Here is a 19,414-nt window from a genome sequence, read left to right as displayed (position 1 = left end):
CGCAATCCTCAAAGAGGTCCAAATATCCAATTGCAGAGTTTACAAACAGAGTGGTTCCAAACTGCTCTATGAAAAGAAAGGTTAAATTCTGTGAGTGGAACGCACACAACATCAAGTGGTTGCTGAGAATGATTCTCTCTAGTTTTTCTACGAAGATGTTTCGTTTTCTACCGTTGGCCGCAAAATTCTTGAAATCCCCACTTGGAAATTCCACAAAAAGAGGGTTTCAAATCTCCTCTGTGTAAACGAAGGTTCAACTCTGTGAGTTGAACACATGCAGCCCAAAGAAGTTACTGAGAATTCTTCTGTCTAGAGTTAATCGCAGAAATCCCGTTTCCAACGAAATCCTCAAAGAGGTCCAAATATCCACTTGTAGACTGTACAAACAGAGTGTTTCCAAACCGCTCTATGAAAAGAAAGGTGAAACTCTGTGAGTGGAACGCACACATTACCAAGTGGTTGCTGAGAATGATTCTCTCTAGTTATTATACGAACATGTTTCCTTTTCTACCGCTGGCCGCAAAGCGCTTGAAATCTCCACTTGCAAATTACACAAAAAGAGGGTTTCATATCTGCTCTGTCTTAAGGAAGGTTCAACTCTATGAGTTGAACACATGCAGCCAAAAGAAGTTACTGAGAATTCTTCTGTCTAGCGTTATATGCAGGAATCCCGTTTCCAACGAAATCCGCAGAGAGGTCCAAATATCCACTTGCAGACTTTACAAACAGGGTGTTTCCAAACTACTCTATGAAATGAAATGTTAAACTTTGTGAGTGGGATGCACACATCACCAAGTGGTTGCTGAGAATAATTCTCTCTACTTTTTATTCGAAGATATTTCCTTTTCTTCCGTTGGCAGAAAAGCGCTTGAAATCTCCACTTGCAAATTCCACAAAAAGAGGCTTTCAAGTCTGCTCTGTGTAAAGGAAGGTTCAACTCTGTGAGTTGAACACACGCAGCCCAAAGAAGTTACTGAGAATTCTTCTGTCTAGAGTTATTCACAGAAATCCCGTTTCCAACGAAATCCTCAAAGAGGTCCAAATATCCACTTGCAGAGTTTACAAACAGAGTGTTTCCAAACTGCTCTATGAAAAGAAAGGTTAAACTCTGTGAGTGGAACGCACACATTACCAAGTGGTTGCTGAGAATGATTCTCTCTAGCTTTTATACGAAGATGTTTCCTTTTCTACCGGTGGCCGCAAAGCGCTGGAAATCTCCACTTGCAAATTCCACAAAAAGAGGGTTTCATATCTGCTCTGTCTAAAGGAAGGTTCAACTCTATGAGTTGAACACACGCAGCCCAAAGAAGTTACTGAGAATTCTTCTGTCAAGCGTTATATGCAGGAATCCCGTTTCCAACGAAATCCTCAAAGAGGTCCAAATATCCAATTGCAGACATCACAAACAGAATGTTTCCAAACTGCTCTATGAAAAGAAAGTTTAAACTCTGTGAGTGGAACGCACACATCACCAAGTGGTTGCTGAGAATGATTCTCTCTAGTTTTTCTACGAAGATGGTTCCTTTTCTATCGTTGGCGGCAAAGCGCTACAAATCTCCACTTGCAAATTCCACAAAAAGAGGGTTTCAAATCTGCTCTGTCTAAAGGAAGGTTCAACTCTGTGAGTTGAACACACGCAGCCCAAAGAAGTTACTGAGAATTCTTCTGTCTAGCGTTATATGCAGAAATCCCTTTTCCAAGGAAATCCGCGGAGAAGTCAAAATATCCACTTGCAGACTTTACAAACAGGGTGTTTCCAAACTGCTTTATGAAAAGAAAGGTTAAACTCTGTCAGTGGGATGCACACATCACCAAGTGGTTGCTGAGAATAATTCTCTCTAGTTTTTATTCGAAGATATTTCCTTTTCTACTGTTGGCCGAAAAGTGCTTGAAATCTCCACTTGCAAATTCCACAAAAAGAGGGTTTCAAATCTGCTCTGTGTAAAGGAAGGTTCAACTCTGTGAGTTAAACACACGCAGCCCAAAGAAGTTACTGACAATTCTTCTGTCTAGAGTTAGTCGCAGAAATCCCGTTTCCAATGAAATCCTCAAAGAGGTCCAAATATCCACAGGCAGACTTTACAAACAGAGTGTTTCCAAACTGCTCTATGAAAAGAAAGGTTAAACTCTGTGAGTGGAACTCACACATTACCAAGTGGTTGCTGTGAATGATTCTCTCTAGTTATTATACGAACGTGTTTCCTTTTCTACAGTTGGCCGCAATGCGCTTGAAATCTCCACTGGCAAATTCCACAAAAAGAGGGTTTCATATCTGCTCTGTCTAAAGGAAGGTTCAACACTATGAGTTGAACACACGCAGCCCAAAGACGTTACTGAGAATTCTTCTGTCTAGCGTTTTATGCAGGAATCCCGTTTCCAACGAAATCCTCAAAGAAGTCCAAGCATCCAATTGCAGACTTTACAAACAGGGTGTTTCCAAACTGCTCTATGAAAAGAAAGCTTAAACTCTGTGAGTGGAACGCACACATCACCAAGTTGTTGCTGAGAATGATTCTCTCTAGTTTTTCTACGAAGATGTTTCCTTTTCTACTGTTGGCCGCAAAATGCTTGAAATCTCCACTTGCAAATTCCACAAAAAGAGGGTTTCAAATCTCCTCTGTGTAAACGAAGGTTTAACTCTGTGAGTTGAACACATGCAGCCCAAAGAAGTTACTGAGAATACTTCTGTCTACAGTTATTCGCAGAAATCCCGTTTCCAACGAAATCCTCAAAGAGGTCCAAATATCCACTTGCAGACTTTACAAACAGAGTGTTTCCAAACTGCTCTATGAAAAGAAAGCTTAAACTCTGTGACTGGAACGCACACATCACCACGTGGTTGCTGAGAATGATTCCCTCTAGTTTTTATACGAAGATATTTCCTTTTCTACCGTAGGCCCCAAAGCGCTTGAAATCTCCACTTGCAAATACCACAAAAAGAGCGTTTCAAATCTGCTCTGTCTATAGGAAGGTTCAACTCTGTGAGTTGAACACACGCAGCACAAAGAAGTTACTGAGAGTTCTTCTGTCTAGAGTTATTCGCAGAAATCCCGTTTCCAACGAAATCCGTAGAGAGGTCCAAATATCCACTTGCAGACTTTACAAACAGGTTGTTTCCAAACTGCTCTATGAAAAGAAAGGTTAAACTCTGTGAGTGGAATGCACACATCACCAAGTGGTTGCTGAGAATAATTCTCTCTACTTTTTATTCGAAGATATTTCCTTTTCTACCGTTGGCCGAAAAGCGCTTGAAATCTCCACTTGCAAATTCCACAAAAAGAGGGTTTCAAATCTGCTGTATTTAAAGGAAGGTTCAACTATGTGTGTTGAACACACGCAGCCCAAAGAAGTTACTGAGAATTTTTCTGTCCAGAGTTATTCGCAGATATCCCGTTTCCAACGAAATCCTCAAAGAGGTCCAAATATCCACTTGCAGACTTTACAAACAGACTGTTTATAAACTGCTCTATGAAAAGAAAGGTTAAACTCTGTGAGTGGAACTCACACATTACCAAGCGGTTGCTGAGAATGATTCTCTCTAGTTTTTATAGGAAGATGTTTCCTTTTCTACCATTGGCCGCAAAGCACTTGAAATCTCCACTTGCAAATTCCACAAAAAGAGGGTTTCATATCTGCTCTGTCTAAAGGAGGGTTCAACTCTATGAGTTAAACACACGCAGCACAAAGAAGTTACTGAGAATTCTTCTGTCTAGCGTTATATGCAGGAATCCCTTTTCCAACGAAATCCTCGAAGAGGTCCAAATATCCAATTGCAGACTTTACAAACAGAGTGTTTCCAAACTGCTCTATGAATAGAAAACTTAAACTCTGTGAGTGGAACGCACACATCACCAAGTGGTTGCTGAGAATGATTCTCTCTAGTTTTTCTACGAAGATGTTTCTCTTTCTACCGTAGCCCCAAACGCGCCTGAAATCTCCACTTCCAAATTCCACAAAAAGAGGGTTTCAAATCTGCTCTGTCTAAAGGAAGGTTCAACTCTGTGAGTTGAACACACACAGCCCAAAGAAGTTACTGAGAATTCTTCTGTCTAGAGTTATTCGCAAAAATCCCGTTTCCAACGAAATCCTCAAAGAGGTCCAAATATCCACTTGCAGACGTTACAAACAGAGTTTTTCCAAACTGCTCTATGAAAAGAAAGGTTAACCTCTGTGAGTGGAAGGCACACATCACCAAGTGGTTGCTGAGAATGATTCTCTCTAATTTTTCTGCGAAGATGGGTCCTCTTCTACCGTTGGCGGCAAAGCGCTTGAAATCTCCACTTGCAAATTCCACAAAAAGAGGGTTTGAAATCTGCTCTGTCTAAAGGAAGGTTCAACTCTGTGAGTTGAACACACACAGAACAAAGAAGTTACTGAGAATTCTTCTGTCTAGAGTTATTCACAGAAATCCCGTTTCCAACGAAATCCTCAAAGAGGTCCAAATATCCACCTGCAGAGTTTACAAACAGAGTGTTTCCAAACTGCTCTATGAAAAGAAAGGTTAAACTCTGTGAGTGGAACGCACACATTACCAAGCGGTTGCTGAGAATGATTCTCTGTAGTTTTTATACGAAGATATTTCCTTTTCTACCGTTGGCCGCAAAGCGCTTGAAATCTCCACTTGCAAATTCCACAAAAAGAGGGCTTCATATCTGCTCTGTCTAAAGGAAGGTTCAACTCTATGAGTTGAACACACGCAGCCCAAAGAAGTTACTGAGAATTCTTCTGTCTAGCGTTATATGCAGGAATCCCTTTTCCAACGAAATCCTCAAAGAGGTCCAAATACCCAATTGCAGACTTCACAAACAGAGTGTTTCCAAACTGCTCGATGAAAAGAAAGCTTAAACTCTGTGGGTGGAACTCACACATCACCAGGTGGTTGCTGAGAATGATTCCCTCTAGTTTTTAAACGAAGATACTTCCTTTTCTACCGTAGGCCCCAAAGCGCTTGAAATCTCCACTTGCAAATTCCACAAAAAGAGGGTTTCAAATCTGCTCTGTCTAAAGGAAGGTTCAACTCTGTGAGTTGAACACACGCAGCACAAAGAAGTTACGGAGAATTCTTCTGTCTGGCGTTATATGCAGAAATCCCTTTTCCAACGAAATCCGCAGAGAGGTCTAAATATCGACTTGCAGACTTTACAAACAGGGTGTTTCCAAACTGCTCTATGAAAAGAAAGGTTAAACTCTGTGAGTGGGATGCACACATCACCAAGTGGTTGCTGAGAATAATTCTCTCAAGTTTTTATTCGAAGATGTTTCCTTTTCTACCGTTGGCCGAAAAGTGCTTGAAATCTCCACTTGCAAATTCCACAAAAAGAGGGTTTCAAATCTGCTCTGTGTAAAGGAAGGTTCAATTCTGTGAGTTAAACACACGCTGCCCAAAGAAGTTACTGACAATTCTTCTGTCTAGAGTTATTCGCAGAAATCCCGTTTCCAATGAAATCCTCAAAGAGGTCCAAATATCCACTGGCAGACTTTGCAAACAGAATGTTTCCAAACTGCTCTATGAAAAGAAAGGTTAAACTCTGTGAGTGCAACTCACACATTACCAAGTGGTTGCTGAGAATGATTCTCTCTAGTTATTATATGAACATGTTTCCTTTTCTACCGTTGGCCGCAATGCGCTTGAAATCTGCACTGGCAAATTCCACAAAAAGAGGGTTTCATATCTGCTCTGTCTAAAGGAAGGTTCAATTCTATGAGTTGAACACATGCAGCCCAAAGAAGTTACTGAGAATACTTCTGTCTAGCGCTATATGCAGGAATCCCGTTTCCAACAAAATCCGCAGAGAGGTGCAAATATCCACTTGCAGACTTTAAAAACAGAGTGTTTCCAAACTGCTCTATGAATAGAAAACTTAAACTCTGTGAGTGGAACGCACACATCACCAAGTGGTTGCTGAGAATGATTCTCTCTTCTTTTTCTACGAAGATGTTTCCTTTTCTACCGTTGGCGGCAAAGCGCTTGAAATCTCCACTTCCAAATTCCACAAAAAGAGGGTTTCAAATCTGCTCTGTTTAAAGGAAGGTTCAACTCTGTGTGTTGAACACACGCAGCCCAAGGAATTTACTGAGAATTCTTCTGTCTAGAGTTATTCGCAGAAATCCCGTTTCCAACAAAATCCTCAAAGAGGTCCAAATATCCACTTGCAGACCGTACAAACAGAGTGTTTCCAAACTGCTCTATGAAAAGAAAGGTTAAACACTCTGAGTGGAACGCACACATCACCAAGTGGTTGCTGAGAATGATTCCCTCTAGTTTTTATACGAAGATGTTTCCTTTTCTACCGTAGGCCCAAAATCGCTTGAAATCTCCACATGCAAATTCCACAAAAAGAGGGTTTCAAATCTGCTCTGTCTAAAGGAAGGTTCAACTCTGTGAGTTGAACACACGCAGCCCAAAGAAGTTGCTGAGAATTTTTCTGTCTCGAGTTATTCGCAGAAATCCCGTTTCCAACGAAATCCTCAAAGAGGTCCAAATATCCACTTTCAGACTTTACAAACAGAGTGTTTCCAAACTGCTCTATGAAAAGAAAGGTTAAACACTGTGAGTAGAACGCACACATCACCAAGAGGTTGCTGAGAATGTTTCTCTCTAGTTTTTATACGAAGATGTTTCCTTTTCTACAGTTGGCCGCTAAGCGCATGAAAACCCAACTTGCAAATTCCACAAAAAGAGGGTTTCAAATCTGCTGTGTCTAAAGGAAGGTTCAACTCGGTGAGTTGAACACACGCAGCCCAAAATGTTACTGAGAATTCTTCTGTCTAGCGTTATATGCAGAAATCCCGTTTCCAACGAAATCCTCAAAGAGGTCCAAATTTCCACTTGCAGACTTTAGAAACAGAGTGTTTCCAAACTGCTCTATGAAAAGAAAGGTTAAACTCTGTGAGTGGAACTCACACATTACCAAGAGGTTGCTGAGAATGATTCTCTCTAGTTATTATACGAACATGTTTCCTTTTCTACCGTTGGCCGCAAAGCGCATGAAATCTCCACTTGCAAATTCCACAAAAAGAGGGTTTCAAATCTGCTCTGTCTAAAGGAAGGTTCAACTCTATGAGGTGAACACACGCAGCACAAAGAAGTTACTGAGAATTCTTCTGTCTTGCGTTATATGCAGGAATCCGGTTTCCAACGAAATCCTCAAAGAGGTCCAAATATCCAATTGCAGACTTTACAAACAGAGTCTTTCCAAACTGCTCTATGAAAGGAAAGCTTAAACTCTGTGAGTGGAACGCACGCATCACCAAGTGGTTGCTGAGAATGATTCTCTCTAGTTTTTATAAGAAGATATTTCCTTTTCTACCATAGGCCACAAAGCGCTTGAAATCTCCACTTGCAAATCCCACAAAAAGAGGGTTTCAAATCTGCTGTATTTAAAGGAAGGTTCAACTCTGTGTGTTGAACACACGCAGCCCAAAGAAGTTACTGAGAATTCTTCTGTCTAGCGTTATATGCAGGAATCCCGTTTCCAACGAAATCCTCAAAGAGGTCCAAATATCCACTTGCAGACTTTACAAGCAGAGTGTTTCCAAACTGCTCTATGAAAAGAAAGGTTACACTCTGTGAGTGGGATGCACACATCACCAAGTGGTTGCTGAGAATAATTCTCTCTAGTTTTTATTCGAAGATATTTCCTTTTCTACCGTTGGCCGAAAAGCGATTGAAATCTCCAATTGCAAATTCCACAAAAAGAGGGTTTCAAATCGGCTCTGTGTAAAGGAAGGTTCAACTCTGTGTGCTGAACACATGCAGCCCTACGAAGTTACTGAGAATTCTTCTGTCTAGAGTTATTCGCAGAAATCACGTTTCCAACGAAATCCTCAAAGAGGTCCAAATATCCACTTGCAGACTTTACAAACAGAGTGTTTCCAAACTGCTCTAAGAAAAGAAAGGTTAAACTCTGTGAGTGGAACGCACACATTACCAAGTGGATGCTGAGAATGATTCTCTCTAGTTATTATACGAACATGTTTCCTTTTCTACCGTTGGCCGCAAAGCGCTTGAAATTTCCACTTGCAAATTCCACAAAAAGAGGGATTCATATCTGCTCTGTCTAAAGGAAGGTTCAACTCTATGAGATGAACACATGCAGCCCAAAGAAGTTACGGAGAATTCTTCTGTCTAGCGTTATATGCAGGAATCCCGTTTCCAACGAAATCCTCAAAGAGGTCCAAATATCCACTTGCAGACTTTACAAACAGAGTGTTTCCAAACTGCTCTATGAATAGACAACTTAAACTCTGTGAGTGGAACGCACACATCACCAAGTGGTTGCTGAGAATGATTCTCTCTAGTTTTTCTACGAAGATGGTTCCTTTTCTACCGTTGGCGGCAAAGCGCTTGAAATCTCCACTTGCAAATTCCACAAAAAGAGGGTTTCAAATCTGCTCTGTCTAAAGGAAGGTTCAACTCTGTGAGTTGAACACACGCAGCCCAAAGAAGTTACTGAGAATTCTTCTGTCTAGCGTTATATACAGAAATTCTGTTTCCAACGAAATCCTCAAAGAGGTCCATATATCCACTTGCAGACCTTACAAACAGAGTGTTTCCAAACTGCTCTATGAAAAGAAATGTTAAACACTGTGAGTGGAACGCAAACATCACCAAGTGGTTGCTGAGAATGATTCTCTCTAGTTTTTCTACGAAGATGTTTCCTTTTCTACAGTAGGCCCCAAAGCGCATGAAATATCCACTTGCAAATTCCACAAAAAGAGTGTTTCAAATCTGCTCTGTCTAAAGGAAGGTTCAAGTCTGTGAGTTGAACACAAACAGCCCAAAGAAGTTACTGAGAATTCTTCTGAAAGAGTTATTCGCAGAAATACCATTTCCAACGAAATCCTCAAAGAGGTCCAAATATCCACTTGCAGACTTTACAAACAGAGTGTTTCCAAACTGCTCTATGAAAAGAAAGGTTAAACTCTGTGAGTGGAACGCACACATCACCAAGTGGTTGCTGAGAATGATTCTCTCTAGTTTTTATACGAAGATGTTTCCTTTTCTACCGTTGGCCGCAAACAGCTTGAAATCTCCACTTGCATATTCCACAAAAAGAGGGTTTCAAATCTGCTCTGTTTAAAGGAATGTTCAACTCTGTGAGTTGAACACACGCAGCCCAAAGAAGTTACTGAGAATTCCTCTGTCTAGCGTTATATACAGAAATCCCGTTTCCAACGAAATTCTCAAAGAGGTCCAAATACTCACTGGCAGACTTTACAAACAGAGTGTTTCCAAACTGCTCTTTGAAAAGAAAGCTTAAACTCTGTGACTGGAACGCACACATTACCAAGTGATGGCTGAGAATTATTCTCTCTAGTTTTTATACGAAGATGTTTTCTTTTCTACCGTTGGCCGCAAAGCGCTTGAAATCTTCTCTTGCAAATTCCACAAAAGAGGGTTTCAAATCTGCTCTGTCTAAAGGAAGGTTCAAATCTGTGAGTTGAACACACGCAGCACAAAGAAGTTACTGAGAATTCTTCTGTCTAGCGTTATATGCAGAAATCCCGTTTCCAACGAAATCCGCAGAGAGGTCCAAATATCCACTTGCAGACTTTACAAAGAGGGTGTTTCCAAACTGCTCTAGGAAAAGAAAGGTTAAACTCTGTGAGTGGGATGCACACATCACCAAGTGGTTGCTGAGAATAATTCTCTCTAGTTTTTATTCGAAGATATTTCCTTTTCTACCGTTGGCCGAAAGACGCTTGAAATCTCCACTTGCAAATTCCACTAAAAGAGGGTTTCAAATCTGCTCTGTGTAAAGGAAGGTTCAACTCTTTGAGTTGAACACACGCAGCCCAAATAAGTTACTGAGAATTCTTCTGTCTAGAGTTAATCGCCGAAATCCCGTTTCCAGCGAAATCCTCAAAGAGCTCCAAATATCCACTTGCAGACAGTACAAAAAGAGTGTTTCCAAACTGCTCTATGAAAAGAAAGTTTAAACTCTGTGACTTGAACGCACACATTACCAAGTGGTTGCTGAGAATGATTCTCTCTAGTTATTAAACGAACATGTTTCCTTTTCTACCGTTGGCCGCAAAGCGCTTGAAATTTCCACTTGCAAATTCCAAAAAAAGAGGGTTTCATATCTGCTCTATCTTAGGGAAAGTTCAACTCTATGAGTTGAACACATGCAGCCCAAAGAAGTTACTGAGAATTCTTCTGTCTAGCGTTATATGCAGGAATCCCGTTTCCAAAGAAATCCGCAGAGAAGTCCAAATATCCACTTGCAGACTTTACAAACAGGGTGTTTCCTAACTGCTGTATGAAAAGAAAGGTTAAACTCTGTGAGTGGGATGCACACATCACCAAGTGGTTGCTGAGAATAATTCTCTCTACTTTTTATTCGAAGATATTTCCTTTCTACCATTGGCCGAAAAGCGCTTGAAATCTCCACTTGCAAATTCCACAAAAAGAGGGTTTCAAATCTGCTCTATTTAAAGGAAGGTTCAACTCTGTGAGTTGAACACAGGCAGCCCAAAGAAGTTACTGAGAATTCTTCTGTCTAGAGTTATTCACAGAAATCCCGCTTCCAACGAAATCCTCAAAGAGGTCCAAATATCCACTTGCAGAGTTTACAAACAGAATGTTTCCAAACTGCTCTATGAAAAGAAAGGTTAAACTCTGTGAGTGGAACGCACACATTACCAAGTGGTTGCTGAGTATGATTCTCTCTAGTTTTTATACGAAGATGTTTCCTTGTCTACCGTTGGCCGCAAAGTGCTTGAAATCTCCACTTGCAAATTCCACAAAAAGAGGGTTTCATATCTGCTCTGTCTAAAGTAAGGTTCAACTCTATGAGTTGAACACACGCAGCCCAAAGAAGTTACTGAGAATTCTTCTGTCTAGCGTTATATGCAGGAATCCCGTTTCCAACGAAATCCTCAAAGAGGTCCAAATATCCAATTGCAGACTTCACAAACAGAGTGTTTCCAAACTGCTCTATGAAAAGAAAGCTTAAACTCTGTGAGTGGAACGCACTCATCACCAAGTGGTTGCTGAGAATGATTCCCTCTAGTTTTTCTACGAAGATGTTTCCTTTTCTACCGTAGGCCCCAAAGCGCCTGAAATCTCCACTTGCAAATTCCACAAAAAGAGTGTTTCAAATCTGCTCTGCTAAAGGAAGGTTCAACTCTGTGAGTTGAACACACACAGCCCAAAGAAGTTACTGAGAATTCTTCTGTCTAGAGTTATTCGCAGAAATCCCATTTGCAACGAAATCCTCAAAGAGGTCCAAATATCGACTTGCAGACTTTACAAACAGAGTTTTTCCAAACTGCTCTATGAAAAGACTGGTTAAAATCTGTGAGTGGAACGCACACATCACCAAGTGGTTGCTGAGAATGATTCTCTCTAGTTTTTATACGAAGATGGTTCCTTTTCTACCGTTGGTGGCAAAGCGCTTGAAATCTCCACTTGTAAGTTCCACAAAAAGAGGGTTTCCAATCTGCTCTGTCTAAAGGAAGGTTCAACACTGTGAGTTGAACACACGCTGCCCAAAGAAGTTACTTAGAATTCTTCTGTCTAGCGTTATATACAGAAATCCCGTTTCCAACGAAATCCTCGAAGAGGTCCAAATACTCACTTGCAGACTTTACAAACAGAGTGTTTCCAAACTGCTCTTTGAAAAGAAAGCTTAAACTCTGTGACTGGAACGCACACATTACCAAGTGGTGGCTGAGAATGATTCTCTCTAGTTTTTATACGAAGATGTTCTCTTTTCTACCATTGGCCGCAAAGCGCTTGAAATCTTCTCTTGCAAATTCCACAAAAGAGGGTTTCAAATCTGCTCTGTCTAAAGGAAGGTTCAAATCTGTGAGTTGAACACACGCAGCACAAAGAAGTTACTGAGAATTCTTCTGTCTAGCGTTATATGCAGAAATCCCATTTCCAACGAAATCCGCAGAAAGGTCCAAATATCCACTTGCAGACTTTACAAAGAGGGTGTTTCCAAACTGCTCTAGGAAAAGAAAGGCTAAACTCTGTGAGTGGGATGCACACATCACCAAGTGGTTGCTGAGAATAATTCTCTCTAGTTTTTATTCGAAGATATTTCCTTTTCTACCGTTGGCCGAAAGGCGCTTGAAATCTCCACTTGCAAATTCCACTAAAAGAGGGTTTCAAATCTGCTCTGTGTAAAGGAAGGTTCAACTCTGTGAGTTGAACACACGCAGCCCAAAGAAGTTACTGAGAATTCTTCTGTCTAGAGTTAATCGCCGAAATACCGTTTCCAGCGAAATCCTCAAAGAGCTCCAAATATCCACTTGCAGAGAGTGCAAAAAGAGTGTTTCCAAACTGCTCTATGAAAAGAAAGGTTAAACTCTGTGAGTGGAACGCACACATTACCGAGTGGTTGCTGAGAATGATTCTCTCTAGTTATTAAACGAACATGTTTCCTTTTCTACCATTGGCCGCAAAGCGCTTGAAATTTCCACTTGCAAATTCCACAAAAAGAGGGTTTCATATCTGCTCTGTCTTAGGGAAAGTTCAACTCTATGAGTTGAACACAGGCAGCGCAAAGAAGTTACTGAGAATTCTTCTGTCTAGTGTTATTCACAGAAATCCCGCTTCCAACGAAATCCTCAAAGAGGTCCAAATATCCACTTGCAGAGTTTACAAACAGAATGTTTCCAAACTGCTCTATGAAAAGAAAGGTTAAACTCTGTGAGTGGAACGCACACATTACCAAGTGGTTGCTGAGTATGATTCTCTCTAGTTTTTATACGAAGATGTTTCCTTTTCTACCGTTGGACGCAAAGTGCTTGAAATCTCCACTTGCAAATTCCACAGAAAGAGGGTTTCATATCTGCTCTGTCTAAAGGAAGGTTCAACTCTATGAGTTGAACACACGCAGCCCAAAGAAGTTACTGAGAATTCTTCTGTCTAGCGTTATATGCAGGAATCCCGTTTCCAACGAAATCCTCAAAGAGGTCCAAATATCCAATTGCAGACTTCACAAACAGAGTGTTTCCAAACTGCTCTATGAAAAGAAAGCTTAAACTCTGTGAGTGGAACGCACACATCACCAAGTGGTTGCTGAGAATGATTCCCTCTAGTTTTTCTACGAAGATGTTTCCTTTTCTACCGTAGGCCCCAAAGCGCCTGAAATCTCCACTTGCAAATTCCACAAAAAGAGTGTTTCAAATCTGCTCTGATAAAGGAAGGTTCAACTCTGTGAGTTGAACACACAGCCCAAAGAAGTTACTGAGAATTCTTCTGTCTAGAGTTATTCGCAGAAATCCCATTTCCAACCAAATCCTCAAAGAGGTCCAAATATCGACTTGCAGACTTTACAAACAGAGTTTTTCCAAACTGCTCTATGAAAAGAAAGGTTAAAATCTGTGAGTGGAACGCACACATCACCAAGTGGTTGCTGAGAATGATTCTCTCTAGTTTTTATACGAAGATGGTTCCTTTTCTACCGTTGGTGGCAAAGCACTTGAAATCTCCACTTGTAAGTTCCACAAAAAGAGGGTTTCAAATCTGCTCTGTCTAAAGGAAGGTTCAACACTGTGAGTTGAACACACGCTGCCCAAAGAAGTTACTTAGAATTCTTCTGTCTAGAGTTATTCGCAGAAATCCCGTTTCCAAAGAAATCCTCGAAGAGGTCCAAATATCCACTTGCAGACTTTACAAACAGGGTGTTTCCAAACTGCTCTATGAAAAGAAAGGTTAAACTCTGTGAGTGGAACGCACACATCACCAAGTGGTTGCTGAGAATTATTCTCTCTAGTTTTTCTACGAAGATGTTTTCTTTTCTACCGTTGGCCGCAAAGCGTTTGAAATCTCCACTTGCAAATTCCACAAAAAGAGGGTTTCAAATCTGCTCTGTCTAAAGGAACGTTCAACGCTATGAGATGAACACACGCAGCCCAAAGAAGTTACTGAGAATTCTTCTGTCTAGCGTTATATGCAGGAATTCCCTTTCCAACGAAATCCTCAAAGAGGTCCAAATATCCACTTGCAGACTTTACAAACTGAGTGTTTCCAAACTGCTCTATGAAAAAAAAGCTTAAACTCTGTGAGTGAGATGCACACATCACCAAGTGGTTGCTGAGAATAATTCTCTCTAGTTTTTCTTCGAAGATATTTCCTTTTCTACCGTTGCCCGAAAAGCTCTTGAAATCTCCACTTGCAAATTCCACTAAAAGAATGTTTCAAATCTGCTCTGTGTAATGGAAGGTTCAAATCTGTGAGTTGAACACTCGCAGTGCAAAGAAGTTACTGAGAATTCTGTCTAGCGTTATATGCAGTAATCCCGTTTCCAACGAAATCCTGAAAGAGGTCCAAATATATACTTGCAGACTTTACAAACAGAGTGTTTCCAAACTGCTCTATGAAAAGAAAGGGTAAACTCTGTGAGTGGAACGCACACATCACCAAGTGGTTGCTGAGAATGATTCTCTCTAGTTTTAATACGAAGATGTTTCCTTTTCTACCGTTGGCCGCAGAGCGTTTGAAATCTCCACTTGCAAATTCCACAAAAAGAGGGTTTCAAATCTGCTCTGTGTAATGGAAGGTTCAACTCTGTGAGTTGAAAACACGCAGCCCAAAGGTGTTACTGAGAATTCTGTCCAGCGTTATATGCAGAAATCCCGTTTCCAACGGAATCCTCAAAGAAGTCCAAATATCCATTTGCAGACATTACAAACAGAGTGTTTCCAAACTGCTCTATGAAAAGAAAGGTGAAACACTGTGAGTGGAATGCACACATCACCAAGTGGTTGCTGAGAATGATTCTCTCCAGTTTTTATTTGAAGATATTTCCTTTTCTACCGTTGGCCGAAAAGAGCTTGAAATCTCCACTTGCAAATTCAATAAAAAGAGGGTTTCATATCTGCTCTGTCTAAAGGAAGGTTCAACTCTGTGAGTTGAACACACGCAGTCCAAAGAAGTTACTGAGAATTCTTCTGTGTAGAGTTATTCGCAGAAATCCTGTTTCCAACGAAATCCTCAAAGAGGTCCAAATATCCACTTGCAGACTTTACAAACAGAGTGTTTCCAAACTGCTCTATGAAAAGAAAGGTGAAACTCTGTGAGTGGAACACACACATCACCAAGCGGTTGCTGAGAATGATTCTCTCCAGTTTTTAAATGAAGATGTTTCCTTTTCTAACGTTGGCCGCAAAGTGCTTGAAATCTCCACTTGCAAATTCCGCAAAAAGAGGGTTTCAAATCTGCTCTGTCTAAAGGAAGGTTCAACTCTGTGAGTTGAACACACGCAGCCCAAAGCAGTTTCTGAGAATTCTTTTGTCTAGAGTTATTCGCAAACTTCCCGTTTCCAACGAAATCCACAAAGAGGACCAAATATCCACTTGCAGACTTTACAAACAGAGTGTTTCCAAACTGCTATATGAAAAGAAAGGTTAAACTCTGTGAGTGGAACGCACACATCACCAAGTGGTTGCTGAGAATGATTCCCTCCAGTTTTTATACGAAGATGTTTCCTTTTCTACCGATGGCCGAAAAGTGCTTGAAATCTCCACTTGCAAATTCCACAAAAAGAGGGTTTCAAATCTGCTCTGTCTAAAGGAAGGTTCAACTCTGTTAGTTGAACACACGCAGCCCAAAGAAGTTACTGAGAATTCTTCTGTCTAGATTTATTCTCAGAAATCCCGTTTCCAATGAAATCGCCAGAGAGGTCCAAATATCCACTTGCAGACTTTACAAACAGAGTGTTTCCAAACTGCTCTATGAAAAGAAAGGTTAAACTCTGTGAGTGGAACGCACACATCACCAAGTGGTTGCTGAGAATGATTCTCTCCAGTTTTTATACGAAGATGTTTCCTTTTCTACCGTTGGCTGCAAAGCGCTTGAAATCTCCACTTGCAAATTCCACAAAAAGAGGGTTTCAAATCTGCCGTGTCTAAAGGAAGGTTCAACTCTGTGAGTTCAACACACGCAGCCCAAAGAAGTTACTGAGAATTCTTCTGTCTAGCGTTATATGCAGAAATCCCGTTTCCAACGAAATCCTCAAGGAGCTCCAAATATCCACTTGCAGACTTTACAAACAGAGTGTTTCCAAACTGCTCTATGAAAAGAAATGTTAAACTATGTGAGTGGAACGCACACATCACCAAGTGGTTGCTGAGAATGATTCTCTCCAGTTTTTATACGAAGATGTTTCCTTTTCTACCATTGGCCTCAAAGCGCTTGAAATCTCCACTTGCAATTTCCACAAAAAGAGGGTTTCAAATCTGCTCTCTCTAAAGGAAGTTTCAACTCTGTGAGTTGAACTCACGCAGCCCAAAGAAGTTACTGAGAATTCTTTTGTCTAGCATTAGATGAAGAAATCCCGTTTCCAACGAAATCGCCAGAGAGGTCCAAATATCCACTTGCAGACTTTACAATCAGAGTGTTTCCAAACTGCTCTATGAGAAGAAAAGTGGAACTCTGTGAGTGGAACGCACACATCACCAAGTGGTTGCTGAGAATGATTCTCTCCAGTTTTTATACGAAGATGTTTCCTTTTCTACCGTTGGCCGCAAAGCGCTTGAAATCTCCACTTGCAAATTCCACAAAAAGAGGGTTTCAAATCTGCTCTGTCTAAAGGAAGGTTCAACTCTGTGAGTTGAACTCACGCAGCCCAAAGAAGTTACTGAGAATTCTTCTGTCTAGCGTTATATGCAGAAATCCCGTTTCCAACGAAATCCTCAAAGAGGTCCAAATATCCACTTGCAGACTTTGCAAACAGAGTGTTTCCAAACTGCTCTATGAAAAGAAAGGTGAAACACTGTGAGTGGAACGCACACATCACCAAGTGGTTGCTGAGAATGATTCTCTCCAGTTTTTATTGGAAAATATTTCCTTTTCTACCGTTGGCCGAAAAGAGCTTGAAATCTCCACTTGCAAATTCAATAAAAAGAGGGTTTCATATCTGCTCTGTCTAAAGGAAGGTTCAACTCTGTGAGTTGAACACACGCAGTCCAAAGAAGTTACTGAGAATTCTTCTGTGTAGAGTTATTCGCAGAAATCCCGTTTCCAACGAAATCCTCAAAGAGGTCCAAATATCCACTTGCAGACTTTACAAACAGAGTGTTTCCAAACTGCTCTATGAAAAGAAAGGTGAAACTCTGTGAGTGGAACAAACACATCTCCAAGCGGTTGCTGAGAATGATTCTCTCCAGTTTTTAAACGAAGATGTTTCCTTTTCTAACGTTGGCCGCAAAGTGCTTGAAATCTCCACTTGCAAATTCCGCAAAAAGAGGGTTTCAAATCTGCTCTGTCTAAAGGAAGGTTCAACTCTGTGAGTTGAACACACGCAGCCCAAAGAAGTTTCTGAGAATTCTTTTGTCTAGAGTTATTCGCAAAATTCCCGTTTCCAACGAAATCCACAAAGAGGACAAAATATCCACTTGCAGACTTTACAAACATAGTGTTTCCAAACTGCTATATGAAAAGAAAGGTTAAACTCTGTGAGTGGAACGCACACATCACCAAGTGGTTGCAGAGAATGATTCTCTCTAGTTTTTATAAGAAGATGTTTCCTTTTCTACCGTTGGCTGCAAAGCTCTTGAAATCTCCACTTGCAAATTCCACAAAAAGAGGGTTTCAAATCTGCTCTGTCTAAAGGAAGGTTCAACTCTGTGAGTTGAACACGCGCAGCCCAAAGAAGTTTCTGAGAATTCTTCTGTCTAGAGTTATATGCAGAAATCCCGTTTCCAAAGAAATCCTCAAACTGGTCCAAATATCCACTTGCAGACTTTACAAACAGAGTGTTTCCAAACTGCTCTATGAAAAGAAAGGTTAAACTCTGTGAGTGGAACGCACACATCACCAAGTGGTTGCTGAGAATGATTATCTCTAGTTTTCATTCGAAGATATTTCCTTTTCTACCGTTGGCCGAAAAATGCTTGAAATCTCCACTTGCAAATTCCACAAAAAGAGGGTTTCAAACCTGCTCTGTGTAAAGGATGGTTCAACTCTGTTAGTTGAACACAGGCAGCCCAAAGAAGTTTCTGAGAATTTTTCTGTCTAGATTTATTCTCAGAAATCCCGTTTCCAACGAAATCGCCAGAGAGGTCCAAATATCCACTTGCAGACTTTACAAACAGAGTGTTTCCAAACTGCTCTGTGAAAAGAAAGGTTAAACTCTGTGAGTCGAACGCACACATCACCAAGTGGTTGCTGAGAATGATTCTCTCTAGTTTTTATACGAAGATGTTTCCTATTCTACCGTTTGCCGCAAAGCGCTTGAAATCTCCTCTTGCAAATTCCACAAAAAGAGGGTTTAAAATTTGCTCTGTGTAATGGAAGGTTCAAATCTGTGAGTTGAACACACGCAGTGCAAAGAAGTTACTGAGAATTCTGTCTAGCGTTATATGCAGTAATCCCGTTTCCAACGAAATCCTCAAAGAGGTCAAAATATATACTTGCAGACTTTACAAACAGAGTGTTTCCAAACTGCTCTATGAAAAGAAAGGTTAAACTATGTGAGTGGAACAAACACATCACCAGTTGGATGCTGAGAATGATTCTCTCTAGTTATTATACGAACATGATTCCTTTTCTACCGTTGGCCGCAAAGCGCTAAAAATCTCCACTTGCAAATTCCACAAAAAGGGGGTTTCAAATCTGCTCTGTCTAAAGGAAGGTTCAACTCTGTGAGTTGAACTCACGCAGCCCAAAGAAGTTGCTGAGAATTCTTCTGTCTAGAGTTATTCACAGAAATCCCATTTCCAACGAAATCCTCAAAGAGGTCCAAATATCCACTTGCAAACTTTACAAACAGAGTGTTTCCAAACGGCTCTATGAAAAGAAAGTTTAAACTCTGTGAGTGGAACTCACAAATTACCAAGCGGTTGCTGAGAATGATTCTCTCCAGTTTTTATATGAAGATGTTTCCTTTTCTAACATTGGCCGCAAAGTGCATGAAATCTCCACTTGCAAATTCCACAAAAAGAGGGTTTCAAATCTGCTCTGTCTAAAGGAAAGTTCAACTCTGTGAGTTGAACACACGCAGCCCAAAGAAGTTTCTGGGAATTCTTCTGTCTAGAGTTGTTCGCAAAAATCCCGTTTCCAACGAAATCCACAAAGAGGTCCAAATATCCACTTGCAGACTTTACAAACAGAGTGTTTCCACACTGCTCTATGAAAAGAAAGGTTAAACTCTGTGAGTGCAACGCACACATCACCAAGTGGTTGCTGAGAATGATTCTCCCTAGTTTTTATATGAAGATGTTTCCTTTTCTACCGTTGGCCGCAAATCGCTTGAAATCTCCACTTGCAAATTCCACAAAAAGAGGGTTTCAAATCTGCTCTGTGTAATGGAAGGTTCAACTCTGTGAGTTGAACACACGCAGCCCAAAGAAGTTACTGAGAATTCTGTCTATCGTTATATGCAGAAATCCCGTATCCAACGAAATCCTCAAAGAGGTCGAAATATCCACCTGCAGACTTTACAAACAGAGTGTT

The sequence above is a fragment of the Gorilla gorilla genome, chromosome 6 (genome assembly GCF_029281585.2).
Source record: "Gorilla gorilla gorilla isolate KB3781 chromosome 6, NHGRI_mGorGor1-v2.1_pri, whole genome shotgun sequence".
NCBI classification, from domain to species: Eukaryota; Metazoa; Chordata; class Mammalia; order Primates; family Hominidae; genus Gorilla; species Gorilla gorilla.
Note: the sequence above shows the minus strand (reverse complement) of the source record.